This window comes from Chinchilla lanigera, unplaced genomic scaffold (assembly GCF_000276665.1).
Source record: "Chinchilla lanigera isolate Chin_1 unplaced genomic scaffold, ChiLan1.0 scaffold00030, whole genome shotgun sequence".
Lineage (NCBI taxonomy): Eukaryota > Metazoa > Chordata > Mammalia > Rodentia > Chinchillidae > Chinchilla > Chinchilla lanigera.
Genome location: NW_004955431.1, coordinates 15,532,314 through 15,550,465, shown reverse-complemented (window position 1 = coordinate 15,550,465; position 18,152 = coordinate 15,532,314). Strand labels below are relative to the sequence as shown.

The 18,152-nt window shown below is 40.1% G+C and overlaps 1 protein-coding gene across 4 annotated transcripts in view; it reads right to left on the bottom strand.

Annotated features, from left to right (window-relative positions):
- The window catches only part of Katnal1 (katanin p60 subunit A-like 1), an 82,592-nt gene extending 66,158 nt beyond the window's left edge, over window positions 1–16,434 (bottom strand). Inside the window, exon 1 of one of the 4 annotated variants that reach the window (XM_005387747.2) lies at window positions 16,355–16,434. The gene's annotated coding sequence lies outside the window, so the exon portion shown is untranslated. Of the gene's footprint in view, window positions 1–12,441; window positions 12,485–15,611; window positions 16,137–16,311 lie in introns of those variants that run through there. The other 3 variants (XM_005387748.2, XM_005387749.2, XM_005387750.2) reach the window with 3 other exon arrangements.
- Between the last annotated feature and the right edge of the window lie 1,718 nt (window positions 16,435–18,152).

Here is an 18,152-nt window from a genome sequence, read left to right as displayed (position 1 = left end):
CTCAACAAGTCACTCCATACCCAAATGGTTTCACTGGTGAATTATACCAAGTACTTAGGGAAGAAATGAAACCAACTCTAAACAAATTCTCCCAGAAAACAAAAGAAGCAGAAACACTCTTAACTTATACATAAGGTCAGAATTACCCTGACACTAAAACCAGACAAATACATTAAAAGAAAATGGCAGCTGGGTGTGGTGGCACAGGCCTGTAATCCCAGCACTCTGAAGGCTGAGGCAGGAGGATCACTGAGAGTTCGAGACCAGCCTGGGCTACAAAGTGAGCTCAAGGCCAGCCTGAACTGCAAAGCGAGACCCTGTCTCAAAAAGACAAAATAAATAAATAAATAAATAAATAAATAAATAAAAGAAATTTAAAAATAAAAGAAAATGGCATACCAGTATCTTTCATGAACACAGATACAAAAAAATTCAAATTTTAAATAATCAATCCAGTAATATATAAAAAGGATAATGCACTAAGACCCAGTGAGGTTTATCCCAAGAATTCAAGGTAGTTCACATTTTAAAACCAATCAATATAATACTAATACTGGTATGATCATCTCAATAGATGCAGAAAACCACTTGACAAAATTCAACACAATTCATAAGAATGCTTAGCAAACTAAGAATTAAGAGAGAATGTCTTCAGCTGAACAGAAAGTTAATAAAGGTCTGTCTATGAAATACCTGTATCTAGCACTGTATTTACTGTGAAAGTCTAAGTGCTAGCCTAAGATCAAAAACAAGGCCAGGATACTTGCTTTCACCTCTTTGATTCAACATCCAATCTGGAGGTTCTAACCAATGCAACAGGCAATACAAAAATACAAGATACACAGATTGGAAAACAAGTAAAACTGCTTTTATTCACAGACAAAATTGTTTACGGAGACAATCCTAGAAAATCTACAAAAAGCTCTAAACCAGTAAGTGAACTGTTAAAACCTCAGGATACAAGGTCAATATATAAAAATCAATGGTATTTATACCTATTAACAACAAATAGTTGGAAACTAAAATCAAAATAATGAAACCATTCAAAAGTACTAATTACCCAAAGATAAACTGTAAAAGTATGTCCAAGATGTGTCAGCTGTTAATGACTGACACTGAAGAGAAATTAAAGAAAACCTGAATTAGTGGAGACATGTATGTGTGAATGTTTTTATGAACTGAAACACTCAAATTGCTAAGATGTCTATTTTATCTTGAAATTGATCTAGAGTCAATGTAATCCAGTCAAAATCCTAGAACTTTTTGTTTAAAAAAAGACAAGCTGATTCTAAATTTTATATGGAAATACGAAGGATATAGAATAGGCAAATCAGTGTTGAGAAAGAAGAGTAAAGCAGGAAGAATCATACTGATTTCAAAGTTTGCTGCAGTGCTGCAGTAGTCAACACCCTGTGAAACTGACATATACACATAGATCAGTGGAACAAATTAAGAGTCTAGAAACAGAACCGTACATATACAGCTAATCAATATTCAACAAAGGTGCCAAAGCAATGCCATGAGGGAAGGACAACTCCTTTCAACAAAAAGATGCTTAAAAAGAAAAAGCTGGAAGGGGCTGGGGGTTTAGCTCAGCGGCACAGCGCTTGCCTGGCAAGTGCAAGGTCATGAGTTTGATTCCTGGTACAGGAAAAAAAAAAAAAAGAAAAAGCTGGGATTCCACATGGAAACCAAACCAAAAACTGACCTTAATCCTTACATCATATACAAAAATGAACTAAAAATGGACTACTGACCTACATATAGTTAAAATTATAAAGTTTTCAGAAAACTACCTAACCCAAAGTGTTTTCTGTTTTTTTTTTTTGTTTTTGTTTTTGTTTTTGTTTTTGTTTTGCACCTGTTCCCCAGCCCTACCAGAGCAATTAGAAAAGGGCAAGGTAACATCTGCATATGAAGTAGGCTGGATTACAGGAGAGGCACCCTCAATTTACAGACCCTGAATCTATCACAGTAAACAGCACATATGCCCATCCTTTATTGCAAAGGGAAATACTGTATCTCCCAAGGTTCTAAGTAAATGGAACCTTTGCTCCAGGGCAGACACTGTACCCATCCTCCAGAGCTGTTCGGCCTGGCACCTCTCTGCACTCTGCCTCAACACTGCCCTTATTTACATATTACATGTCCTTCTCTTTCTTAGTTTATTCCCTGACTTCTACGGAACACATTTTCCATAGATGGAAGATGAAGTGTTTGACACTATGTATGCTTCAAAATGCATTCATTCTACTCAGACTTGAGTGACGGCTTGGCTGGTTATTAAATCCTAGTTTGGAAATATTTTTCCTTCAGAATTTTGAAGGCACTGCTACACTACCTTTTAGGCTTCACTATCAGGTTAAGACAAATGAAATCATTCCAACCCCTGATTCTTTATACATTTTCTGTTTTTCCCCTTTTCTGAGAACTTGTAGGATATTCTCTTTGACATGAGCTTTCTAAAATTTTTGATGATGTGCTTTGAAATGGATTTGGGATTCATTCAATGTACAAATTAATGTCTTCCAACTTTAGGAAATTTTCTGAGTGATTTCACTGATAAATCCTTGCCCTTTTTTTTTTTTCTCTTTCTGAAAAAAAATCTTTTATTCAAATAGTAGACTTCAGGGGCTGGGGATTTAGCTCAGCGGCAAAAGCGCCTGCCTGGCAAGCGCAAGGTCATGAGTTTGGTTCCCGGTACCGGAGAAAAACCACAAAAAAAAAAAAAAAAAAAAAACAAATAGTAGACTTCCTAGGCTGGTCCTGATTCTTAGCTTCTCTCCTATTTTCACCTCTTTCTTCTTCAGCTTTGCTTTCTTAGTGATTTTTCTCAAGTTTATATTCTATTTTTGGATCTTAAACATCTCCCAAAGGTTCCAGTGTTAAACAAAGGCTTAGTCTCCCACATGGCACGACTTGGAGGTGGTAGAAGCTTTAAGAGGTAGGGCCTAGTGGGAGTGCGAGATCTTAGTTCACTGGAGTGGGGGGAGATGGGGCTGCCCTTCAAGGGGACTGTGGGATGCAAGTCTCTTGCTCTCTCTTTCAATTACCACCCATGAGGTAAACAGGCCTCCTCTACCAGGTGCCCCCTCAAGATGTACTGTGCTGCCACAGGCCCGAAGCAGTGGGACTAACTGGGCATGGACTGCAAGCTCCAAAACTGTGAGCCAAAATAAACCTCTCTTCTTTTCAACTGATATTCTTAGGTATTTTATTACCGTAGTGGAAAGCTTACTAACACTATACTCTAGGAACAGATAAAAATACAGAACATTCCCAGCTCCCGAATTGGACCTTTCAAGTACCTTCCCTGTTAGTTTTCTTGTAATCACTATTCTGAGACCACTTATGAGCTTCACCTGCTTTTTTGTGTGCTAGGGATGAAACCCACAGGCCTCACACATGCCAGGTAAGAGCTCTACCACCAAGTTATACCACCAATCCAAAACTCTGCTTTTTGGAGGTGTAATTTTCATATTATTAAATTCATGAATTCTAAGTATTTCAGTTGATGAGTATTAAGAAGTATATAAACTGCACTTCAATGGAAGTAATATTTCTGTCACCTTGGAAATCTCCTTTACGTCATTTTCAAAATAATCCACAACCCTCACTGTGTATTCTTCTGTTCACTTCTCACTACAGTCTTGGCTGTTCCAGAATTATACAAATTTATACTCTGGTGTTTGACTTCATTGACATAAACAGAATTATAACAACTTATACTCTGGTTTTCTACTTCTTTTAGAAAATGCTTCTTCAATTCAACCCTGTCCTTTCACACATCAGTAATCTGTTGCTTTTTACTGCTAAAAATGGTATAGATATACTAAAATCTGGTTAAGGCAAGCGAAAATAAACACAAAGGAACAGCCCATATCCTTGAGACATGCCTCAGAATATTTCTGTTTAACCCAGGCATGGTGGCACACGCCTGTAACCCCAGCACTCTGGGAAGCTAAAACAGAAGGACAGCAGGTTTGAGCCCAGCATGGGCAACTCAGACTTAGTGAGACCCTGCTATCTCAAAATAAAATGCACCACACAACCCACCACAGGAATAAGACAATTTTAAAATAAGCATATCTAAAAAATAATCTAACTTCTAGCATTACAATTTACAATCATAGAAACTGCTCAGAACATTAAAGCATCTAAAAACAGAATAAGCAAGTTTAAAAACTGCAGAGTAGAAAAAGAAGACCCATCATATGTCCATTATGAACTCCAGAAGAAAAGAGGAAAAGGCAATATTCAATAGCCACGGCTGGTAATTTTTCCAAAACTGATAAAAGACAAAACTCAGTTTCAAAACAAGTTCACACCTTGAGACAATGTAGAAAACTGACAATGTCAAGCAAGAGAGAAAAATGAAAGAGTATCTACAAAGAGATAATACATGAACAGGGACTGGGAATTTAGCTTGGGACTGGGAATTTAGCTCAGTGGCATAGCGCCTGCCTGGCAAGCACAAGGTCGTGAGTTCGATTCCCGGTACCGGAAAAAAACAAAAACAAAAACAAAGTAATAATAGAAGAAAAGTTTTGGCTGGGGATTTAGCTCAGCGGCAAAAGCGCCTGCCTGGCAAGCGCAAGGTCGTGAGTTCGGTTCCCGGTACCAGAGAAAAACCAAAAAAAAAAAAAAATACATGAACAGCCAACCACTCAAAAGTAATACTGGAGCCAGGCATGCTGGCACATGCCAGCAATCCCAGCACTTGGGAGGCTGAGGCAGGAGGATCACTGAAAATTTGAGCCAGCCTGGGCTAAAAAGTGAGTTTGATGCCAGCCTGAACTGCAAATACTCTGTCTCAAAAAAAAAAAAAAAAAAGAGTAACACTTGAAGCTTAAAGACAGTTGTGGTGGGGGGTGGGGGGGTTCAACATAGACTATTTAGCAAACTACACTATCCAAGTTTTTATTTTATAAAGGCAATAAAAACACTTCAGACAGAAAACTCTGGGTCTGAAACTAGACACTATAAATTTTTAGTTGTGACTTCAGCAAAAATGAAATTTCTTTAGGCCGCAATTCCACCTATAAAATATGAAAAATAATATCAACAATGGTATTTTAAAACTTTAATATAATATTAGCATCATCCCTGGCATATAATAACCACTGAATCAATGCGCAACATATTTACTCCACAATGAACATTAAATCATCCAACTTCCACTACAAATTTCTAGAAGCTATACTGTAAGAGTGTACTATTAAAATTTCAATTGCTTTTAACCATAATCTTGAAATCCAGTATTCTTTTAAAATTTCCTTCATTATAAATTAAAAGAGTTTCAGGGCTTTTAAAAGGTCAGATTAAACCCAAAGAACACATGAAATATCTTAGCAATGTCTCATACGTGAAAATACTTCTCTTATTTTGAACTTATCCTGTATTCAAAAAAATGAATTCAGCTTTTTCTTTCAGTGTGTAAAGTAACCCAGCAATGTTCTACACAAAATAACCCAAGTAAGATCCTCAAGGAGAGCTCTACATTCAGACTGAGAAGAGCTTAGCTCAGGCCTATGCTCTGACCAAGGAAGAATACTGCCTTACTGGGTCCCAGATATTGGTGCATCAGTGTGTCATGACCAAGATTTAAAATAACAATTCTTGACCCTACAGAAAACTGGAATAGATAGTCATGACAATCTGACAGAAAACCATCGATGACAAACCAACAGCCAACATCATACTAAGTGGACAAAACCGGAAAGCCTTTACTCTAAAATCAGAAACAAGACAAGGATGTCCACTGCCACCACTCTTATTCAATGTAGTTCTGGAAACTTTAGCCAGAGCAATTAGACAAGAGAAAGAAATAAAAGGAGTAATGATAGGAAAGGAAGAAGTTAAATTATCATTATTTGTGGATGACATGACAAGCTACATAGAAGGCTCCCAAAATTCCACAAAAAGACATCTAGACTTAATAAGCAAATTCAGTAGTATATCTGGATATAAAGTCAACATTCAAAACTTAAGAGCCTTTCTGTTATCAAACAATCAACCCACTGAGAGAGAAATTAGCGAAACACCACCTTTCACAATGGCATCCAAAATAATGAAAGACCTAAAATCAATCTAACGAAGGAGTTCAAAGACCTATACATTGAAAACCAAGGGGCTGGGGATTTAGCTCAGCGGCAAAGCGCCTACCTGGCAAGCGCAAGGTCGTGAGTTCGGTTCCCGGTACCAGAGAAAAACAAAACAAACAAACAAACAAAAAAAAAAATACATTGAAAACTACACTACTCTGAAAAAGGAGACTGCAGAGAATATCAGAAATTGGAAAGATCCTTTGCTCTTGGGTAGGAAGAGCAGACATAATGAAAACCGGCCATACTTCCAAAACTGTTATACAGATTTCATGTACTTCCGATCAAAATTCCAACAGCATATCTTACAAAATTAGAGAAAACAATCCTAAAATTCATTTGGAATTCAGAAAAGACCTAGAATAATAAAGGCAATTCTGGGCAACAAAAGCAAGGCAGGCAGCATCAAAATCCCAGACTTGAAATTTTACTACAAAGCTACTGTGATAAAAACAGCAGGGTACTGGCAACAAAATACACCCAAGGATCAATATGATACAGAGACAACTCTAGACACCTTATCTTTGACAAAGGTGTCAAACACATTCACTGGAAGAAAACTAGCCTCTTTAATAAATGGTGCTTGAAAAGCTGGCTTTCCACATGCCAAGGATTATCATGCACTAAACTAAAACTGAAATGGATGAGAGCTTTAAACATTAAAACAAAAACACTAAGTCTGCTGGAAGACAGAATAGGAAGAACTCTTGAAGACACTGCTGTAGGCAAAGACTTTATGAATAAAGCCCCAATTGCACAGGAAGTATCACAAAGAATCAACAAGAGGGACCTTATCTTATTAAAAAGCTTTTGCACAGCAAGAGAAACCACCAACGGAGTGAAGAGACAACCTACAGTGTGGGTAAAAAATTTTGCCAGCTGTTTCTCGGATAAAGGATTACTGTCTAGAATATATAAAGAACTCAAAAAAAAAAAAAAATCAGACCCTCCAAATTTACAGACCCCATCCAAAAATGGGCATCTGAGATGAATACACACTTCTCAAATGAAGAAATACAAACAGCAAATAAATATATGAAACAATGTTCAACATCACTGGTCATTCAAGAGATGCAACTTAAAACAACACTGAGATTCCACCTTACCCCAGAAAGAATGGCTATTATCAAGAAGTCAACCAATAACAAATGCTGGAGGGGCTGTGGGGAAAAAGGAACCCTTCTCCATTGTTGGTGGGAGTGCAGACTGGTTCAACCACTGTGGAAATTAGTGTGGTGATTCTCAGAAAACTAGGGCTAGAGGTTCCATTTGACCCAGCTATTTCCCTCCTTGGTCTCTTCCCAAAAGAAGTAAAAGCATCATACCACGGCGATATATGCACACTCATGTTTACAGCAGCAGAATTTGTAATAGCCAAATCTTGGAAACAGCCCAAATACCCATCAACCAGTGAATGGCTAAAGAAGATGTGGGGGTTTTTTGTACAGTGGAGTATTAGTTTGCCATAAAGAAGGATAAGCTTCAGACATTTCTAGCTAAATGGATGCACCCTGAGACCATACTCTTAAGTGAAATGAACTGGACACATGTAAAAATACTGCATTGTTTCTCTGGTGTGAAAAACCCAAAGTGCAAATAAAGCCTGAAATGTATAATAGATACTGTGATAAAGAAAATGTTCAAATGGAGCAGAGAACAAGGGAGGAGGGAGGGGGAAGGAAAGAAGGGAAAAGTAAAAAAACATGAGAAAAGGAAAAAATGGAAACAAAGCTTTTGTAAATGGGGAAAGGAGGAGGGGTTGAAGTGAAGCTAGGGGAATGGGAAAAAAAGAGAAACAAGTTATGGTTTGTGTCTGGATGTTCCCCCAAACCCTCATGCAGTGTGTATGAGTGGGATTTTGGAGGTGGCAGAATCTAGAGTTTGTGATTGGTTCATGGTCTATTGCCGGGATTAATGGTGTGAGTGCTTCATCTGCCCTAGGGTAGGTAGCTTACATACTATTTGTTTGGGGTTTTTTTGTTTTGTTTTTTTCTGGTACTGGGAATCAAACTCACGACCTCACACTTGCCAAGCAGGCACTGTGCCACTGAGCTAAATGCCCAGCCCCTAGCCTCATACTATATAAGGGAGGAAAAGAGACTTGATACCCCTTTTTTGCTCTTGTTGCTTTTGCTGATTTCCGCTGCTATGAACTGTTACTCCTCTGCCACGCCTACCTGCCTCACAGCCAGCCAATTAAGGATTAAAACCTCTACAAACTAAGCCAAATAAACTTTCCCTTTCTTGATTTTTGGGCAACAGATATTTTGTGCCAGCAACGAGAAAAGCAACTAAGACGCAAGTTAGATCATGTACAAATCTAACGCAAGTTAGATCAGGTACAAATTCTCTATGATGAATGTGATCATTATGTATATCTAAAATGTATCAATAAAATCTTTTTGGAAAAGAAAAAAAGAACTGAAAAAAAATCATAATAATTTTTAAAGTCACACTTCGAACCTACCTCCTTCCACCTCCCATCACTCCCTTTTTTTAAATCTAGCATCCCTCGTAACACACAAACACAAGCTTTCTCTCTCAATATACTTCAATTTCCCACAGCAAGACTAAGACATATAACTAAAAAATTAAAAGATGGCCTGTATTCAGAATCCAAGCCTGCTTAGGGTATCATAATATAATTTTTAAATAAAATCAAAGTATTTACAATTATTTTGTCTCAAAAGTAATTTTATTATTACTAATTATCTAATTGTTATAATATATATGGAGCTAAGAAAAAACTTCTGCTTTAAACTGTTTTCATTCTACTCGCTTATTTCTCTCATATTGCTCCTTTCCTTTTGAGTTGTAAATTCGTCAAAGTAGATGTTTATTTAGAAACACTGCAATCTTAAACCAGCTACAGCTATATGAAGTAAATAACATTATTAGAACAATGCTAACAAAACAACATGCCAAGTGTTTCCTCATTTTGTATCATACTGAATTCTAGTATGTCTAGCCTTCACGTATTTAAAATGTTTCTTCAAATCACTAAAATCCAGCTTATTTCAGGTAATAAGTATTATGAATACAGGCAATTATGAAAATATATAATCACAACTTCTAAAATCAATGCACCTTGAAGTATGTCTTTTATTACTGCACACAGATTATACAGAATAATGGATTCATTGTGGCATACACTTGAACATGGCTACTCTTTCATTATCATCTTTACCCTTCCCTCCACCCTTCCCCTTGATCTCCTTCCTCCTCTTTAATAGTCTCCTTTGAGGTATGTTTTAATAGCAATAAATTAACCCACCCTGTGAACACTTATCGCTAAAATAGATAACTTAAAGTCACAATATCACCCATGTCTGTGTGGGGTAATGGTCTCAAGGACTGTAACCTGCCATGAACAATATAGAATATAACTTAACCACAAAGCCAGAGGTAAGAAAAGAATGTCTGTAGCAATGAAGGCTTTTCGTTTACTACCTTATCTGAATTCACGTGTCAAATACATTAGAAACAAATATAACTGTCCATGAAATGCTACAGAACCTAAATACGTGGTTTTAACAGCATGTCTCTCTGAAGTAACCATCACAGTAATTTTTGCTCCTGTACCTTTAGCAATAAAATAAAGTAGCATTTACTGAATGCTGCTCACTCTGCATCAGGCAATATGATAAAAATGATTTTCTAACTATCATCTCATAATCCACACAACAGTGCAAAACAAAACAGTCACCTTCCATTTAACAGACGAGGCAGCTGAGGTTTCAAAAATTTAAGACTATTCGTCCATAAACCCCAGATTTGAATCCAGATGTATCTAACTCAGATCCCTCGCGGCTCATTATACTCCATTACCTCAAATTCCTTCAAAATATTTGGTTCCTTTAAAGTTATGAGGCTAATTAAAGATAAAAGGCTCTTTAGCAGAGATGAAATAATATATTTTGTCCCAGCTGCCTATATAATTAAAAATTATGTGGCTCTTAGTTTCATAGTGTTTTGAATGATAAAAACTTTGTTTCCCTGGTACTTGGGATGGAACACAGCACCTTCACACTGAGCAAAATACTGTCTTTTGGTTTTTGTTTTTGCTTTTGTTTTTGAGACAAGGCCTCATAAGTAAGTTGCCCAGACTGGACTCTAATTTATAACCCTCTTGCCTCAGCCTCCCAGAGTGCTGGGATTACAGGGGTGTACCACCACACTCATGTGAAAACTTTTTTTAAAAACTGTCTGCTTCATATTAATTTATCAAGCTCTTTTTAAACAAGTAACTTACTATCACACTTTTATGCTTATCCATTCATCATCCAAGTTACACTGAGTAAGCATCTACACCACTAAGCAACTACCTATGTATATGTAAGGAACTATGTAAGGCCACATGGGCTTTACCAACCTAATTTTTAACTTCAAAGAATATATAACACAGAGGAAATAAAAATATAAAAATACCTACATTCATACCAGAAAACACATGTTAAATACCGCTTTCATCCATGCGCTCCCTTAAATAAGCAAGAAAAGTAGAACAGAATCTACTAGGTCGCTCTTTCTCCTTCCTTTCCTCTTTAAACCTCCTAAGCACCAAGAAAAAACAAAAGGAAAAACACCAGGAAGAAAAGGATAATGAAGTATACAGATGCTCCTAGGACAGAGGAATAAATGAGAAAAAAGAAAAGGGTGCTGAAATACAGCAAACAAGATATATCATTTGTATTTCAAATAAGTGAAAGGTATGAAATAAAATACATTGCTTTTTAATGCTATCTCCTTAAAAGAGTAGTCCACAACTAGGTAATTTATTAAGCAATGCCTTTAGGAGATCCTAAGATCCTTTAGGAGAGGGATAGGGTTTATTAGTGTATTACCAGAGATTGGTACAATATGCAACAGAGACACACAACAATGTGTCTTAAACTGAAATACAAGGCACATGTGCTGGGTAAATGTCCATAGAACGATCATTCTTAAGAAGTCTAGAATATCTTACAAAGCAAATACAATTAGTGTTGAGAATTAAGCATAAAACACAAAAACAAAACACAGACATGATTAAAAGCTGTAAGAATAGTTTCAAGCCGGGCATGGTGGCACACACCTATAATTCCAGCATGGAGGATGAGGCAGGAGGATCACTGTGAGTTTTTAGGCCAGGATGGGCTACATAGGGAGTTCAAGGCCAGCCCGAACTACACAGCAAAACCCTGTCTCAAAAATAAATAAATAGTTTCATACCAAAAGAATATTAAAAATAAAGTTCATTTTTGATAGGCTCCTTAGTAGGAGCTTTTAATGGAGAAACAAAGTTTGAAAGGGACTTCAAAGATCATTTGTTCCTTTCCCATACTGTCTTAGTTACTTTTCTCTTGTGGCTGAGACAAAATACCCAAAACCCAAAATGAAGGATGGAAAGGTTTATTTAGTTCACAGTTTGTGAAGGTTTCAGTTCATAACCAGCTGGCTCCAAGGCAGGGTGGCATGGCCCAGGGGCAACAGTTCAAGTTGGCAGAAGACAGCAAAAGCAGCAAGAGCAAAAGTGCAGGGGGGGGCAGCTTTTTTCCTCCCTTATACTATACACCGCTATATGCCCACACCATCCCCCTGACCTCCTCTTCCACAAGCTCAGGATGTTTACAAATTAAGGACCCTGGCCCTCTGCTGAGTCCCTTAATTAAACTTTTAGACTTCTCAAGTTGACACTATGTACCAACCATTACACATACCTTCAAGTAACACCATAATGAAACCAACCCTAGCAAAGAAACATATTAAAAGACATCCAGAAGGGATTAAACCCACCTTGGAAAACTATTCCATTTTTAAAACCACTCTCATATTCCTTGAATTTATCTGGCAAATGCTTATATACACCTTACTACACAGTCTAAGGTATACTTTCCATAGGCCTATCAGATGTAGGTATGGTTATCATTAGAGAGAAAAATATTTAATAATGCTGAGCTCACTAAAATACATGTTTATTTGCATTAACAAACAGATGCTATTACAGCAGTACAAGTTTAAAATAAATCTGCCCAAAAATGAGATAGAATCAAAGAATTTTAGAGCTATTGGGATGTCAAGTAATTTCCTGTATCTTCCTCTTTCTTTTATGATTAAAAAAAAAAAGCTAAAGTAATGTCACTATTAAGGCCTATAAAATAACATTTTATAACATTTAAGGAAGCTTCTTTTTTTTAAATATAATTGATGAATCCTTTGAAAGAAGTAAGTCATCCTTCTGTTATGTAGCTACTAGCTGATACACCTACTTGTACAGACAAAATCACAGGACAGAATGACAGTCCTGCCACACTTGGTAAGAAAAGGGGAGAAGGAGAAGAGAAACACATGTACTTACTGGGCACTTACAGTTTACCTCAATTAAACTGTTTAGTCTTCCCCCAAATGACACAGAACAGTATTGACACCTCTTCCAAGATAAAGAAACAGGTTTGGAAAGTTGCCTATGACCACACAGAAAACACACAACAGTCCAGAAGAGGCCAACAGACCTTTCTGACATCTCCTACTACACCACAATCAGTAAATGACACTTGGGGAAAATGTTCTCAATAAAAGAGCTATCACTTCAATGTTGAGAAAATAAGGTGTGAATCAAAAAGATTAATATAGTTAGGTAAAGAGATAATAGTTATTAAGAAAATACATCTAAAGTTGTCCAGGAATGACCCAATTTTCAGTTCCAGGCCTGGATTATCTTCGGCTACTTATTAGTCTACTAATAAGTACTTGATTGCTTCAAGTACGTGTTTTCCTATTAGATCAACCTAAATTTATGGAGAAAACTCACACAATCTTATATTTTGCTATCACTGTAAACCACCAACTTCTATTGGGTCAGTGAGACAATTCTCACCTGCCCTAGAGCAGCTCTTTTCCACAGTGGTTGTTCCATTCTCCTTCTGAAACCATAATCTTCTAGTCAGCTGGCTTTTATTCCTGGACTATCACCTTTGAACTCTCTCTCTTTTTACAACCCAGCCTACAAGTGCATATATCCACTTTCACTTCTTTTCTCTGAGCCCCTCCTCCTATCAGCTCTACACACTGCCTAGGAACACAGCACCTGACTGACAACTGCCATACGTGACCAATTCTAGACCAGTTTTTCTACCTTGCTCATCCATTCCTTCCTACATTTTCTGGGACCTCTATCAGTTCTCTCTTCCCTTCTCATTTCCTACATCCTCAAATACTGCCTGTTTATTGGCTCCTTCTCTAATACAGTGGCTTATCAATCTTCAGAACAAAACAAACAAAAATTCAACCTCACAAACCGCTTTTAATGACTGTATCTCTTTTCTGTATAGCCAAGTCTTTCAAAGTGAAATGTAACCGGAACTTTTATATTAAGTATTGTCAAGTAAGACACAGAGAGCAGAGTTACACTTTTTTTTCAAAAAAAGAAAAGGATCTTGAACTTTTTATGATATATGTTGAAATATTATGGACAAATAAAGATGCAATAGTGGAGTTCAGCTTCAAAATAGCCCAGGTGGAGGGCAGCAGTTAGAGAAGAAGCGGAACAGGTTACGTGTTCACTCTTCAAGCGGTTTCCCACTTTCCTCCCTTTGTGGTTTGTGATGCTCTCTTCCAGTTCTTCCTCTCTGCACAACCTCCACGTTCTCATCTGTGGGCCCTTCTCCCACCTCTCCAACACACACACCTTAAATGATGCCGCTTCCAGGGAGCTCCACGTTCATGCTTCTTTTTTCTACTCACTCCTCCGAGCTGAGCTGGGCCACTGTCTCCTGTAACTTCAACTGCTTACTTATGTGTAAACTATACCCAGTCCTGACCTCCCGGAACTCCAAACCTAAACGTATCCCCACAGAAACACGCCAAAGAAACCCTGAACGAACACTCCAAACTGAACTTACCTTTGCCTTTCACCTCCACAAACACTTGCCACTCCCACATCAATCAACAGTTTCACTGTCTTCTGTCATCTAGCATCATCGGTCTTAGACATCCAAAGTCATAAATCACATGTTTCCCTCTTAAATGTTCCCCAAATCCATCTCTTTCTGAGACTCCAACTGCTGACTTCAGACTCTCTCCATTTCTCTACTAGACCTTTTTGTTTTTCTACAACTGGTTTCCCTACCACAATTCTAATCTTTCCTCCTCAAGATCCACTGTCCACACTGGAGCTGGTGTTATCGTTCTAAAATATACATTGAGTGACACCAGAATTTCTTCTGAAATTCTTCAACGGTTGCCCCATGTTACGAAAAATTCCAAACTCTGACAATGGTACCAAGTACCTTAAAATCTGGCTTGTCAAAAACTACTTTATGGCCAGGCGTGGTGGCACACGCCCGCAATCCCAGCACTTGGGGAGGCTGAGGCAGAACTGTCAGTTCCAAGCCAGCCTGAACTACACAGTGACTCTCAAACAAACAAACAAAACCAAAAAAGCCACTGTATACCAAAGGGCTCTCCTGACAGAATCTTTCTAGTTGGCAAGGAGAAAGGTGTTACGGGTTGAAATCATGATTTCTATTATGAATTAGACCCAGTGGGGTTGGAATGCCATATTTACACTACCAACTCGGACTTTGGGCAAAATTTCTAACCCTATTTCTTCATAGCACTTTATACCTTCACCGTGAGGATTAAACGACTTCCATGCAAAGCACGGGCTTTTGCTCCTCTCTTTAGTCCCACCACCTGGCCTAATACACGGCACATAATGGGTTTTTAATAAATTCTGAAGGAATATTTCAAATCCCTATACTGCATAATGCTTTTTTCCCTAACAGTCTCATGAAACTTACTTTCTGTATCCTTCTCATAAAAATTTCTTATATAAATTTTAAGTAAAATTTATAGAATCGGTATCCTTTTTTTTTCCAGTACCAGGAATCAAACTCACGACCTCACGCTTGCCAGGCAGGTGCTGTGCCGCTGAGCTAAATCCCCAGCCCCTTGGCATCATTTTAATCGATAGTAAAAGAATTTTATAGTGTCACTGTTCCTATGGGTTTTATTTCTAAACATACACACATACAAAAAAAGCCCACAATACTATCAACAACTTCCCAATCCTATAAAATACCAAATTGTTAGGAGGTGGTGGCAGATACTGAAAAATTTTAAAGGACAGTCAAGGCAGGTTTTCTCAATCTAGGTCAGCCTCCTTACCGCCAGGTCTTGAGTGAGTTCTTCTGATAAAGGTTTATTCCGCAGCATTAAAAAGGAAAAAATAGAACATGGTATTTTTTCATCCTGAAAACATGCACTTGAGAAATTCTGAAAAGCACTGGAATAATCAAAGAAAACACTACTTCCCACTGGGGGGAAAATCTGGGCTTTAAAAGTTTAAACCTAAGCTAGGCTTTAAAATAGAACCGAATTTTGTGTGGGCTGGTCAATGGGGGAGATGTGGCTGGTGGGGACGACTCATTTCACAACCTTCATAGGTAAAATGCAAAAGTGCAAAACGATAAAAATCCGATACACCAAACAACAGCAATGATATCTTTTATCCACTCTTACACTTACCCTTTGAACATTAGTGCCCTTTGAGCAATCACTGGTGGATGGGTTGAATATGCAAATGCCTTTGAGTTACTTTAAAATGAGCATGTTAATCATCTAGAAATAACGCGTATCCAGGAAAGGAGACAAGCCCGCTTACAACACGGTTTCTCGAGTCTCACATCAAACGTTTGTCGCACACGCGGTTCTGCACCAAGAGGCAGCGCCCTGGGCGAGGCCGAGGCGCCGAAGGCCGGAGGCCCTGCAGCGGGCGGCCGCCCTCCCCGAGCCTGGGCAGGGCGGCGGCTCCGCGGGGTGGGCTGGGCGCTGCCGCAGCCGGGGCGGGCCAAACTCAGGGCGGGAAGCCCTCGTCTCACCTCCACTTCCCTTTCCCAGCGCACACAGCCCAGTTCCGAGACCACCCAACAGCCCCCTTAAAACAAAGAGATTGAGATTCGCTTCCCCCGGGTCCGCCAAAATTTATCCGTCTTTCGCAGCTGTCGGGGCCGCCGGGCTTTGTAGTTCGCCGGTCCGAGCCGCCCCGCCAAGGCCGCGAGCCATATGAGCCCCGTCGAACTACAATCCCCATGATACCCCGCGAGCCTCGCGCTCACGCCCCTCTCCCCCTCCTCACGCGGCGGCCCGCGCCCCCTAACCCCGCCGCTCACGGCCTGGGCGCCCGGACTGCGGGAGTTGGGGCGAGGCTGTCAACTTGGACACTCACCAGCCGTCCTCCCGCTCGCGACCCACGCCCTCAGGCTCATTACCTAGGTGCGGCAGGTCGGCGGTCCGTGGTGCGGTGATGCGATGCGGGTGGGGTGCGGTGCGGTAGGGTGGCCGTGGGACGCGGGCCTCGCAGAGTCCGTTAGTTCACGACGTGCGTGAAGAGGCGGTGGCGGCGTACGGTTGCCATGGCAGTCGCGGGCCGCGCGGCGGGCAGAGCGCCGGGGCCCTGAGTCAGCTCCGAGAGGAGCTGGGCGGCGCGGCGGCGTGCGGCAGGGAGGGCGCCTCGCGGACACCGGGGAGACGGTGACCCTGCGCGGGACGGCCGGCGGGACGGGCCGTTCGCACTTTGAGCCAGTGCCCGGGCCGGGCGCGCCCCGCAGCTGTGGCCCCGCGGATGGAACGCCAGGGGCGCGAGCGGCTCGCTCGCCGACGGTTCTGTTCCTGCCCCGTGCGCGGTGTGGAGCCTCGGCCAGCTCTGATGTGTCCCCAAACAAACCGAATTCGCTCGCGGTCCTTCCTGCCGGTCTCTGGGGAGCGGGGTTAGAAACGGGGCATCTGATAAAACGGCAAGGCACACGGGCCCTTAAGATTATTTAGGAGGCTTTAGAACATGTATATCGCGTTGATCTCCATTGAATTTGGAGCTGTATTTCTTAGGCGATCGTTAGTGAACTCTCCAGGGTGGTCATGATCGCATACGCAGGTTGACAGCGTGGGGTTGGAAGATTCTAAGTTGACGCGCTGCCGCTGTGCTTGCGCGCCGACGACTTGTACCCACTGCGCTGCCCTTCGACGTTTTAATTTGCAGACTGAAAATACCTCTCTCGCAGTTCTTGTGAGAAATAAATACATTGACGCTGATGAAGCAGTATGAAACAATGGGGGAAGGAAGGGAAGAGAATGTGATGAAAAAGAGCTGAGGTGTGTTAGGTGTCAGATCCCCACAAGGATTAATCGTTATGTACTACAAACATGTACGAGTAAAAACTTTTAAAATAACTATACCGCAATAGCTATAATAGTTCAGAAATATTTTTAATCTATCATGCTAGAAGTTAGATTAATGAGTGGTTAGAGCGTCTGTGACGGGAATTTAACTGAGGAGGGAATTTTCTGGAGTGATGAAAAAGCTGTGTATCTAGGTAAGGGTTTCAGTTGTAGAAGTATCTACTACAGTTGTCAAAACTATTGAACTTGGGGCTGGGGATTTAGCTCAGCGGCAAAAGCGCCTGCCTGGCAAGCGCAAGGTCGTGAGTTCGGTTCCCGGTACCGGAGAAAAACAAACAAACAAAAAAAAACAAAACAAAACTATTGAACTTGTATCCTTCAAATTTGTACGTTTCATTGTGTGTAAATTCTCCCAAAAGGAACATAAAATGTTAGTTGTTATTATCACAGCCCTATCAGAAACCTGATAGATACTCTATGCCCAACCTCCAGATTTTATAGATGAGGAAAGTGAGGCCTAGACATTTAATAGGAAAAGAGGGGTGGCAATGCATTACTGACCTTGTCATTTTCTTTTTTCTTTTTGTCATTTCCTAGGAGTAAATGTCTCTTGAGGTTCAAAACAGCAAGCTACTACTGTGTGTTGCAAGTTAAGGTCAACCTGTTAGGAAGATTTTGTTGCAACTGACTTGAGTCTGTTATCTACCTCTCCAGAAGAAGCCAGTGTCCTGTCTGTGACTGGACCCGCCTAGGGGCGTATACTCCCAGGGTCACATCTGGCTCTGAGTTCTTGCTTTCTCCAGACACTCAGATTCCCTCGCGTCTCACCTGCAGCTCCTTTCTCTCTGGCACACAGTGTGGAGGCCAACCCCTCTCCTTTGGTTGTCTCTA